Consider the following 10,193-nt stretch of genomic DNA (forward strand, 5'->3'; position numbering starts at 1 on the left):
AGCCTTTCAATACTTCGGTCCAGTACGGTGTGCTATTTCGGTAGTATGCATAGGCACCCCGAGATACGTACATGGTGTGAGTTTCCACCATAGATACCGGCAAAATAATGATGTTTTAAAGTCCAGCTACCATGCCGCAGCCCAGAAGATTTCCCCCAGTTGATTTGGGCTCCCGTGGCTTTATGAAATTCATTCGTTAACGCAACAGTCTCCATTACACTCTCTTCAACGCTACAGAAAACGGCGACATCATCGTCATACGCTGACACTTTGATTTCAACTCCATCTGTATGGAGTTGAAATCATTTCCATCTAGTAATTACTGTAATCTTGTATGGGGTACGACAACTAAGACAAACCTTCAAAATATACTATTATTGCAAAAAAAGTTTTACGTTTTATCGCGGGTGTTTGATATACAGACCATACAGAACCATTATTTTCTAGATATAAAATACTTCCCGTAGAACGCGTATATAATTATCGTTTACTCTGTACCCTTCGTTTCTCATCGCCAACACTCATAGAATTTTTGTATTTTATTTCTGAACTTGAGAAACGTGAAAGTAATCTAAACACACGCCGTGTCGACACTTGGCTCCTTCCTCGGTGCCGCACAAATTACAACCTCCAATCATTGCATTACAAAGTACCGTACGTGTTAAATAAACGTTCCACGAACAACATAAACATCTACACCATTGGCAAAAAAGACTTACGTACCTACTGTTTTAACTATTCATAGCTAATTTCGTTCTTCTGCTACTCCAATGTTATGTGACCTTGTTTTATTTTTCTTATCACCATGGTAAAGTGTTTTATATGATTGTTGTCCGAGCTGCTGCCATGTATAAGGGGGACCCAGACCCAGTCAAGCTGCTTTTAGCAGCTTTTTGTCTGGGGACCCCTCCAGTACTTCTGGAAAAATAAAGTTTATTGTATTGTATTCTATCTAACCTTGGCCCTCTAATGTACTTGCTGGCCGCCACTCTTAAACATAAATTTTCTATGTACAGTGCAAACAATAAGGGTGAGAGGGAACATCCCTCTCGCACTGATGATAGGACAGCTATGCTTCTGGAAGCACCACTGTTTAACACAAGCCTAGTGACACATCCCTTGTATGTCATGGCTCCCTCTTTCCATTAACGTAAAAACTGATAAAAGAGAGAAAGAAAATCGTTTATTTCAGTAACGTTGATCGTGGATTATCTTGGTCGAGACTTGTTTTTTTTTTTTTCTTTATGAACGCTGACGTCAATGATTATTAGTTTCTGATCACTCAACCCGCTACGAAAAGAGTCAGATGTAAGAGACTCGGGATAAATATAAGGACTAAATTCAAAATGTTATCGCCTCGTGTGGGATTAATAATTACATGTACGAGGCAGAAGTTTTGACACACGTGCAAGAAGTTGGTTTCGTTTTGATATAGTGAGGTAAGGGGGTGTGGGCCAATCTATTAGTGAAAAGTTAAAGTTGCGAAATTAAAAAAAAAGTTTGCATTTAGAAAGTTTTAGTGTATGGGACAAAGTTGATAATTAAACATGTTAATAAACTCGGAAGTGCCGTCAGGAGAGTGATAAGAATTCCCTAGGGTGTTCTTTTAGAACTAAGAATAAAGACCAACCCAAGTTGCTTCGATATCGCGATCAGTTTGAATGACGTATGACGGAATTTATTTTTTGACAGCAATCATCACACCAGCTCCTTTTTTGTTTATTTTATAGCGACGGTAAAACTAAAAGTGAGAACTATTAGTCGTTTCTTTTTTATTTTAAATTTTTGGTTTCAGTTATGTCTCCGTCGAATCACGACATTAGCGCTAATATCGTAAAAGACGATATTAGCACTTAGCGATATTGGAATTACACTTCGTATATTTGTGAATTATAGTGATATTGAAAGTGGTCAATCCGAAATTTGGCTAATTTATAGCATGGCAGTTTTGTTCGATTGTGTACCTTTTGCTATTCTAGGAGTGGTTGAATATAGTTCGATTCAGAGTTGTAGACACACGTAGCGTTACCAGTCTTCAGTTTGTCGAAGGTTAGTTTTGACAAAATTATCTTGGCGTACTCGAGTAGTTTCCTTCCTGCATTGCGGACAGATATAGAAAAGATATCTCCAACAGAGAAAGGCCAGCCTTTGAATTTTCGAATCGGAAGAAAGGATATTGTCTTCGACCTTAAACCTAGATAACTTCATGATGACGTGAGTTTCTTTTTTCTCGGTTGTGTGCCTTTCAGTGCTATGGCCTCTTTCACCATTATCAGCGTTAATGCTAATAATAGTAATATTAACCTCCCCCCCCAAAAAAACAACAACAACAACAACAACAACAAAACTGGTGATTACAAATTTCAACAACCTTTCTTTTTGACGCAGCGCACGTTTCGTTCGATTCGTCTATGTGTCCCTAAAACAGCAAGTTAGAAGGGCGTAATCGGTTTTCGGCATCACCTCATTTAGAAGCCATATCATTTAATTCGGACAATAAAGTGACACACTTTTAACTGGAGGCGGGGATGTTGTGCAATGTTTTGCATTTTATAATTGTAGCCTCCATCGCTTCACTTTTAGAGCTGTTTTATCTGCATGTCCAAGTTCTTTTGTTGCTCTTCCATTGTTTTATATCTGAAAGAATTCCCTTATGCCCTTCCTCTGTTCTATTAATAGTATACAGTTTTTGCACTTGTACATCATCAAAGCCATTGGGCCGGGGGCCAGGATAGGATTCAACGTCGCCTGCTACCAGCAGTCGCGCCTATCGGTAATCTAAAAAACACAAAGTTGAAATGTGTGAATTTAAACAACTACCCTGACGAGGAATCGCTTCGCTCGGTTTTCAAGCTGACGAGGCAATGCCGCTGCATTGGCCCCTTCCACATGCTTGAAGCTGCCGGACACCCTCTTTTGATATTGCGAATGGCAATAGAAGAATTTTTTTTTTATGTTAAATGATAGTATAGTTTTAACAAAGTCTCATCCGTATACATCGGCTCATTGTCTATTTACGAGTAGATTCCACTAAAAGGGCTGCTTTGTTAAGCATATGTTTCATATAGCTCGAGGTCTTGGGGGCACAAGGTTAGTAGACTGAATATTTTATGCGATCTGCCTCAATAAAGCGCCGGGCATAAATAGGACACCAGAGAGAGGTGAGCTTTCGGTTAGAAATTGTGTGCAATTGCTGTTTAATGATTGAACGCTCATTACCAGACGAACACAAAGTAAGTGGTCGGCTAGGTCAGGCAATTTCCGCGGCCGAAACAAATCATTCATGTTTTTGCCCCCACAGCTGAAGTTAACCGCCAAACACCGACTGCTTAAAGGAGCTGTGCAACAATTTCAGTACTTTGCTCAAAGAATTCGGGAATGGGCGCCTCGACCTTTCTGAAGTAAGAAACAAAAAGCCGCGTTTGCCTGCATGTCCTAGTTTTTATTTTATAAAGGGACTAAGATTTAGATTTTCGGCACCTCTTAACTTCTTCACCATTTTCCGAGTGATGTGCGCTGTGACGTCAATGGGGGACGCGGGGGTTCCGGTGAAGCTCTCTCTCTAGAGTCATCAGTGAGCAGCGAGAACGCACCCGCTCGCGACTACGTGACCACGTGCTTGCGCAATGCGATCAACATGGCAAAAGAAGAAAAGTCTAATCCGGGTCCGGCTAGAGTCACAGTATGTGATCCTAGAGTAACGCATTCCTTTTCTTTTTGCGTATTGCCGACAACATAATCACTCTAGCCGATCATGTACTGACTCGGTGAGCACCTTTGGATGGTAGCGACCACGTGACACAAGCACCGCCAAACTCACCACCATCAGCGCTTCAGGCGCCTCTAATCGCCACTATCTTGGGTCCAGCGAAACAACTGCTAATCGAACGCGCGTTTAAGCGCCGTCCTTTCCACGTGGTTACTGATGTCGAAAACAAGGCGGTTGTGTACTTAGTGGCACAATGCCTGCGTTTTGCGCTTTTGGGTGCAGGAGCAGGTCGGAGGATGGAAAGAGACTTTTCCGGATTCCGTTTGGAAAGAACGCAACTGCAAGACGAAGGAGGAAGGCTAAAACGGAAATATTTTGAGCCCACTGCAACAAGCAAGCTTTGTGAGATGAGTGCCGATCACAGCTGTTTCATTCCGCGTATCGCGGAATGAACCAGCTCTTTCAACACGCTCCAATGCATGCCACTATTGCCTTCGTACCCCCGTCGACGCGTAGACCCAAGATGGCGGCGCCATGGTTTCGGTTTCAGCGCCGCGCAGCGGTTCCAGAACGAACCTTCGGAGTTTCGTTACTCTAGGAACCCATACAGTGACTCTAGGTCCGTTCATCCCCGTCCGGCTATGCCCCGTCCCCCTTCGGCTTCTGGCGGCTGTTCCCGGTAACAGTTAGAGCTGACGGTTTTGTTGACCTCGGATAAATGGCGTCACTAAAACTCCGTATAATAAAACTTTTGTCGATGATACCTGGTTTTTGACGCATTTACATTCATGTTGAATTGGCCAGATTTATGGAACAATGACCTTTTATCGAACAGGTATTTGCACAACTTCCAATCTTTTTATAAGTCCCCCATTCACGTCCTGCTGCGTGGTTCTCATGGCCACCGCTCGCGGCTGCAGATCGGGAAATATTGTAATTATTGTCTTGCAATTACGCGGCGGAATCGCAACATTTCGAAGGAAGGATATGTGTTTTCTGTACTTCGTGACAAGATAAACAATGTGAAAAGTAGAAGATGGAAATTCTTTCAACGTCGAATTCGCTGCACAGCTCCTTTAATGTCCTCCCCGATAAGCAAGCTTATATCCACACTGGGAGCTAAAAGCACCAAGCACTTCTTGGTGATGCGCGACGCTTCAGTAGCAACGTTTGTTGGCTGAGATGTTTGTCAACACCCCGTTGGCGACATGGAAGTAAAAAGAGAATCACGTAGCAGGTTTTCATATTTTTACCAACAGAGCCCGTGGATTTCTGGACAAACGATGCGTAAACGGACGCCCCACTACGACATACCATTTAGGTTCATGCATAGCTTTGGACGAGAAAAATACGCGTTACACAAAAACAAAAATAAGTAAATACCGTTACTCGTTACTAGATCAAAAAGCAACCAAATACGTTACTCGTTATTGATTCGCAAAAAAAAAAAAAGAAACGTGTTTGGGTTCTTTTAATGTAATGCGTTACTTTTCTCGTTACTTTGACGGCCAAATACACAACTCCATTTGCTTGATGGTTTATTGTTTTCTTTTCAGTCGTCGTTGCTCTTAAGCAGCAGCTGCCTCTCAAAGTTGTCATCGGTTATGTTTTCCCGCTTCCTTGAGAATACATCTCCGGCGACGCTGAAGAGTCGTTGTACTGACCAGGGTTGTAAAGTACCTAGGTACAAGTAACTGGAAATCGGCATCTAGGTACCTTTCTTGTACCTGAGGTACAAATCTAGATACTTTCATTTCTCAATATCTGTATCTGTATGTTAGGTACATTTTGCAGTATCTTGTAACTAAGTGAAGTTACTTTTACAGGTACTTTTTTATTCACTTAATCGAAATGATAGAAAACATGAATCTTGAAGTATTAACACACTACCATGTGCCGTGATAAACGTTGATTCATGGTAATAAAACCCGAGGCTCAGATTTGATTTTGGGATCAGCATGTCGAAATTCCATGCGCGTCTTCCAAACGCTGAAAAAACCAAGCACCATGAACAGGTCATACGGGCCCCAGTCACTCTTTTCGACTGGCAGGTATCGAATAATTTCGTAGGTCAAATCCAGATCTCTCTTGAGTGTTCTTTGCATCCCTGAGTCTCGGGTTTTATTACCATGAATCATCACCAGCTCGCTTGTTTTTTAAATATTATTGCAGATAAACGTTGAGTTGGGTGCGACCTGGGAGGCACTGACTTGATCGAACGACGTTGTAGCGAACAAGGCCCCGGCCATGATTTTTCATCGAACGACGCTTTAGCGAATGGCGGTGTCCATTTGAGCGAACGGTCAATTAGCAATGCCGTTCAAGCGACACCAATTTATCGAATCGCTTCAGAAATACGTTTAGGGAAAATAGCGACTTGCTTCCTTCATCTCAAACCAAAATCGACTTCATTGCGTGTTTGAAGCTCCTTTGACAGGTATACAAGACAAGAGATAACTTGAAAGTTGTGCACAGTTTCTGATGCCTGTATCTTGTTCAGATGGTGGCTCTCTTCTGTCATAAATACAACATAAGATATAACTGAAGAAGAATTCTTATTCCAGTCATAACGAAATGTAACATTGCGGATATAATACAGTTTCCAGTCAATAAATCGGACTCAAATTTGGCGGTTATCAAAACTGAGAAAGTTCCGAAAGAAAAAAAAAAGCTTATTTTTCTTCAAACTAGCGAAAGAAGAAAAAACAATTACACCATCTTCCCGAGGGGAACCATGGGGTGATGCGGAGCATCCTTCCATCACACTTCATCGGAAGAACGGAGTGAAGTGGAGTCAACAGCGGGTGAACTGAACGCGCGCAGAAATTGGTTTGCTCTTTATGTTTATACAGCCTTGATGGAGATGCGCCTCAACGGGTAATCGGTCTCTTAGCTGTAGATGAGAAATTTAGCCAGCGCAGTACAACCGCTAACCTGGGATTTTTACCGCGCATTACGCAGTAGTCATCACGCAGTAGTCATCACACGAACGCGTGCCGGTACGAAACTCATCCAGATCGAAACGGGCGGGAGTGGCGGGGACTCGAACCCAGGAGGTTCCCAGCGCAAGCTTTCGCTCCACGCTCCGAGCTGAGACGCGTTAGCCTACTAGGCCACTTCCTCCCCTTGAACGCGCGCAGCGCGCTACCGCTGCTTATATTCAAACTTGAAGGATAAGAAACTAGAGGAGCAGATTTGAGGAGATTCTACTCACACCGCGCGCCTGCGCGCGCGGTGTGAGTAGAAGCGAACGCACGCGAAGTGAACGCAGCTGGTAGCTGCGTGCACTTCGCGCAGCTGTTGGAGAGAGAGAGAGAACGCACGCTCGGCGAGGAGAGTTGCGCATGCATAGTGTGAGTGTGGACTACGACGCCGCGGGACATAGCCCGAGCAAGAGATGCTCCGCATCTAAAAACAGGGAAGGCTTGAAGCCTTTCGCTCGATGTCGCAATGGTTAAAAGCATATGCTCTCGACTCATGCGTTTCTTCATGCGGCCGACGTATTCTGGGCCCTTCGACGTCAGCACCGCCTCATGTGAATATGGTGTTCCTTATTTCTCGCATTGACACCAATAAAGCACTTTTATCGAACTCGTTTTTGTTTGTCCTTAGTATAAAAAGCTTTACTTTCAATATATATTGACGAGTTCGGAGAAAATAAAGTAAGTATCTTTAAAGTAACTGTACCTGTACCTAGGTACTTTTTTAACCGAGTGCCTAGTAACGTAACTAGGTACCTTTTCGTATGAGTATCTTAGGTACATTTCTGAAGTAACTGTATCTTAGGTACATTTCTGAAGTAACTTTTACAACCCTGGTACTGACGCGTTTGAAGGAACAATAGCGTAGTGCTTCAGAAAGAAATTGTGAACTTGGGATTCCCCTCTTTATTTTTTCTCTCTGCTTCTAAAGTTCGGAGTTGACAATGGGATCTATACCCTCCCGTGTTGGCACCCACCGATATTACATTCGGTCTGTACACGATTTTAGAACGGTTCAACCAACGTATACCTCATTGTGTTCGCTGGGTGAAGGACATTCCCAGCTGTAGAGTTTTACTGACGTGATCAGCGATAAACGTTGCTTTAGTCCTGTTCTGCTGCCCAGAAGTTACGCCAGAGCAGTTCAAGTGGCGCCACACATTGGTGCAAAAACGTCGTCCATAGCACTACGGGTTCAGTTGCAATGGCGGCGAACATGTTAAAATTGTACTGCGGCCGCTTTGCAATATTATTGTGGTTTTCCGTCAACTTCAGAAAGGTGCTTATATATTTAGTAAAACTAACTCCTCAAAAAAAAAAAAAAAAGTTGCCTGTGTGTCAGCTTTTCTGGCATGAGGAGATAATCCCGGAATGCAAACATTTCTCGACAGTGAAGTGTGTCTCACAAGCGCAAGACAGCGTCGACTATGACAAGTTGAAAACTACCTCAAGATAGATGCTATTTTTTATGGTTTCGTCTGCTCCTGATAGTCAGAGATATTAGGATCAAGATGAGAATGTTATATTGTCCAAATTGTCTTTTCGCGCACAGCTGTGCTGTCGGGCAGACTGCTTGAACTCGGGCAAGTTATTTAGAAAGTCGGTGTTACGGACTGCTGAAGCCATGCCGCAGCGGTTTTAATTCATGCGAATGAAGTCATTGACGAGGCATATACTGCCAGACCGCAACACTAGGTATAGCTGTAGAGAAAAAACGAAGCGGGACATGATTACGGTCAGAGCTCACCTGTTCTGTTGTCAGGCATTTTGAGTTGGTCGCACACCAATAATACAAATTTTATTACACGCCGCGAGACCTTGTTGCGTTTGGTAAGGTGAACGCTGTCGTCAAAGAGGTAAAATTGTGATTCACGCACCTGTGTCAGTAACCCACTGATACTTTAATGAGTAAAACGGGTGATCACAAATATATTCAGCAGCGCGGCATCTGGCCGCGCTGTTGCCAGATGCCGAAACACACTTGTCCCGAGCGATGGAATGTCCGCTCGTCCTCGCGTTCCTCGCGCTACCGCTTCTTTTCTCGTCGGGTTTGAAAACCATGTTTCAGGTCCTCGCCGCTGCAAAAGGTGTGCGCTGACGTCCCGACTCCCCGAGAAATGCTCTGTGCTACCAGATCCTCGCTCTCAGAATCTGTGACCGGGCACTCTATGACTCCATCGTTGAACTGCCAGGCTTTGAGAGTATAGAGGAGGCTATGCTACTGCAGATGCCAGCACGAGCAGCCCGTGTAAGTACACTCATAGGATGCTTTTTTTCTGCTCAGGTAATTTAGCAAAAGGTATATAGGGTGGAACCAAGAAAGAGCTTCCCTGCAACTACCACCAGGAGTTAAGAGACTTTGAGATATCGACGTTTATCGAAGAAACACCTGTTTACATATTTTGTCGTGGGAGAGGTTAGTATTGTCGATGGTAAGGTACCAACAAAAAATCCCGCTGAAGACATAATATTTCATACAAGCGCGATTTCTGAATCTAGCACATGCTCACAAGAGGGTATAATTCATATATATTTTTCGAATAAACAAGCGAACTCTGCAAAATTAAACTAAAATTTTCGAATAATCGGGAACCTAATCAAAATGAACTCCCAAAAGATTCGACATATTCCGAAAGAAAAAAGTTGTATAACATGGGATCCTATGTATAGACCAACTCAACTTTCCGTCGTCACGCCACTGCGGTGGCGCTGCTGTAGGCTTTGCGCATGCGCAGATGCCTCGCCTCAGGTGAATCTGGTTTGGGCGCGGGCGCAGTGCGCACACCCGGTGTTTGCAAACGCGGGGTTGTTTGCAAACATTGTTTTGGCGTTTAAGGGAGTGAAATAAATCAAATGAACTGTGGTCTTGAGCAGCCTCGGTGGCTCCGAGGTGAGAGCGCCGGGTCTACGGATCCCCAGGTGGCGGGTTCGAATCCCGGCCGAGGTGCCCGCAATTTGACGGAGGCTTATTGCCGAGAAGGTGCCGTGTAACCGAGCTTTCGGTTGCACGTCGAAAGATCCCCAGGTGGTCGAAATTAATCCTCAGTCGTCCGCTGGGGCGTGCCAGATGCCCGCCATAGGTTTGGCTAAAGTAAAACCCACACATTTGACTTTGGTTCTTGGCACGCGTTCGAGTAACACTGATAACGAAGGTAATTTTGCAGGACACTGTTACTGCGAACAAGCGATCACGGAGGTTTTTTTTGTAGTCATCAAAACTACGTGCAATCGGAAGTGCTCATTCGGGACACTACGATACGGTGTAAAAGTTTTCACACGCCAATAACCCTTCTTAAAAAAAACAAGGAAAACCAACAATGTCACGTTGGTGCTAAATTTGCCGCGCACTGTACTTTTGAGACGAGCGTTCGAACACTCGCTGCACACTAAAAAAAAGGGGTGTAGCCGTTACACCCCTCGTCACATATACGACATCACTTCCGTTGGACACACAGCGCTCTGACGGTGTACCGACGCTACACACTTTCACGCGCGGCTTGATA

The sequence above is a fragment of the Ixodes scapularis genome, unplaced genomic scaffold (genome assembly GCF_016920785.2).
Source record: "Ixodes scapularis isolate PalLabHiFi unplaced genomic scaffold, ASM1692078v2 PGA_scaffold11__112_contigs__length_91849675, whole genome shotgun sequence".
NCBI classification, from domain to species: domain Eukaryota; kingdom Metazoa; phylum Arthropoda; class Arachnida; order Ixodida; family Ixodidae; genus Ixodes; species Ixodes scapularis.